Below are 2,874 nucleotides of genomic sequence, written 5' to 3' on the forward strand. Positions count from 1 at the left end.
CAAGCTGGCATGCTCATCCCTACCTAAACTTCTCAAGCTGGCATGCTCATCCCTACCTAAACTTCTCCAGGCTGGCATACTCATCCCCTACCCTAAACATCCCCTGCCCAGAGGCTAGGTTCCCCTTCTCGCCAGTTGCCCTTCCCTATATAACCCAGTCATTTTGGCTATGCTAGTCTCTTATTTAGACTCTTGGCCTAGGCCGCCCCTCTTAGCCAGCAGCCTCTCTCCCTTCTCACCTCCTACTTCTCCTAACATGGTCAAATTCAGTCTGGTTATGTCAACTCTGGATCTGCCCAAATATGCATGCCTCTTACTACTGTTTCTCTCTCAAATCTACAATAAACTTTCTCCTCCACCATACCTAGATCATTTCCTTCTTTTGTTTTTTGTTTTTTTGGTTTTTTTTTTCATTCAGAAAGTACTATTAAATAAATATCTGAAAACATTAAATATATACTTGGATCTACATAGTTTTATAGAATATGAATATTAATTCTTTATGAATTTCCCATTTCATTTTATTAATGTAGAGGTCACTTACTTTTTCTTGGCTCATGATAGTAGACCTGTAGGCTGGTAATTTTTGTTTCAAATGTTATCCCCTTTCCCAGTTTCCCCTCTGCAAACCCCCTATCCTATCCCCATTCCCCCTGCTTCTGTGAGGGTGCTCCTCCACCTATCCACCCACTCCCACCATACTGCAATGGTATTTTTCTACACAGGGAACTTGAGCCTTCACAGAACCAAGGGCCTCTTCCCCCATTGATGCCAGACAAGGCCATTCTCTGCTACACATGCAGCTGGAACCACGGGTCCCTCAATGGTGGTTCAGTCCATGGGAGCTCTGATGGGGTGGGGCATCTGGTTGGTTGATATTGTTTTCTTCCTATGGGGTTGCAAACCCCTTCAACTCCTACAGTCCTTTCCCTAACTGTGCTGGTAATTTTTATGATAAGAACGTATCAGGTCTTAAATCCTGTTTACTATAGTATATTTTCTCTTTGGATTTGACAACACTCTCTAAGAGCAAATATCAGAAAGTCACAAGTAAATTCATGTTTATATCAATTCTGAGGGAAACAACTCAGTTCAAGTGAGGTTATTATTATTATTCCTATTTCTATTGTTCTTATTCCTTTGTTTCTTTGCTTTTTGTTTTGCTTTGTGGTGTTGTTGTTGTTGTGCTGAGGATCAAACTCAGGGCCTTGAGTGTGCCTTGCAATTGCTCTAGCACCTGTTCAATTTCCTGAGCCATATTTACAACCCTAAACTAAACACACAAAGTATAAGTTGCAGGAAAAAGAATTCAGCAGTCATCCTGTTTATCATCCACCACGTACAACGCACCATGTTATACTGAGGGATTCACAACAATATACAAAATAACATTCTCATTTACCTAGAACTTCATCTCCTTGATGAAGAGAAGAAATTTTCTATGGAAAAAATTCCCCACTCTATTCTAGGAACCAAGGTCGGGATGTCCTAGCTGATTTGTCTTAAGCCTATTTGTGTGAAAAACCCCTTCAGTTAATTACTTAATTTAGCTGCTTCTGTTAAACTGCTTGCTTCTGCAAAGCCCTTCCTCCTCCATCCACCTGTGGATCCTGTCATGATGTGGGTTTTGCCTTTAAAAAACCCTATGCTCTGGACACCTGGGTCTACCCAAATACCTTTGTGTGGCCCTAGGCAGCTGGAATAAAAATTTTCAGTTGGCTCTAAAATGGTCTGAGTGGTCATCTCTGGTAGGCTACCTGTAACACTATCACTAAATTTTAGGCACTTGTGGAGTTGGTTCTCTGTGTAACAGAGTGTTTAGCAAACCAGGCACAATGGTTTACCCTTGTAATCCCAGCAGTCAGTAGGCTGATACAGCAGGCCTGCCATTACAGAGGCCACAGCACCTAGGTTACAGCTTAGACAGTCTGGTCTATAAAATGAGAGACTGTCTCAAATATAGACAAAATTTAAAAGGAAAACAAAGAAGGCTGTGTGAAATGATCCTTGTGAGACAGTTGTAAATCAGCTCACTTTATTAAGCAAATTAAGAGTATACTGAGTCCTCTGGTCAGCTGACCAGAAGTAGACTTGTGCCTGGGGAAAACTCTGCCTAGAAAAAAAGATGGTAACATTTTTTTTTTCTTTTAAAATCAAAAGCCTGCAATCATCTCACACCTGGTGCAGACCTGGGAGTCTTTACAAATATTAACTTTGATGTGTTCAACATCTCAGCAGGCCATTCCTCCAGAAGAATTAAACTGGTTTTGCATATCAGCAAGGAAAGAGGGCCGGCCCTTTTGTTGCTGTTCAGCACTACCAAGAAGAGTGAAAAGCCATTTATTAACAGGCAAAAGTGGCTCCCAAAAGAAGGAGAAGCAAGGTCATGGCAATTTGACCATTCTTAATTTATTTTATTGTATATTTCCATTATAATGAGAATTTATTTACCCTTCCATTTTTTAAGAAAAGGCCTACAGAGATGAGGAAAAGGTCATATTTATAAATAACAATCTGTGAACCAATCTATTTCTATCATTAAATAGCAAGTCCATTCTTTTCCAACAAAAGGCCATAATTGATCGAGAGTCTTGATTTCTATCCTTGTGTTAAAGTTGCTCCATCCTCATGAATCATAGATTTACTCTGATCTTTCAGTGGTCTTATTTAGGAATCAAATGCAGCTATCCAAGATAATTAGTTTAGTTTATGCTTATTATAAATAAGGCTTGATTATTTGTTAATATAAGAAGATTCTAGCCGGGCGGTGGTGGGCAAGTCTTTAATCCCAGCACTTGGGAGGCAGAGGCAGGTGGATTTCTGAGTTCAAGACCAGCCTGGTCTACAGAGTGAGTTCCAGGACAGCCAGGGCTA

This window comes from Mus pahari, chromosome 3, assembly GCF_900095145.1.
Source record: "Mus pahari chromosome 3, PAHARI_EIJ_v1.1, whole genome shotgun sequence".
NCBI classification, from domain to species: Eukaryota; Metazoa; Chordata; class Mammalia; order Rodentia; family Muridae; genus Mus; species Mus pahari.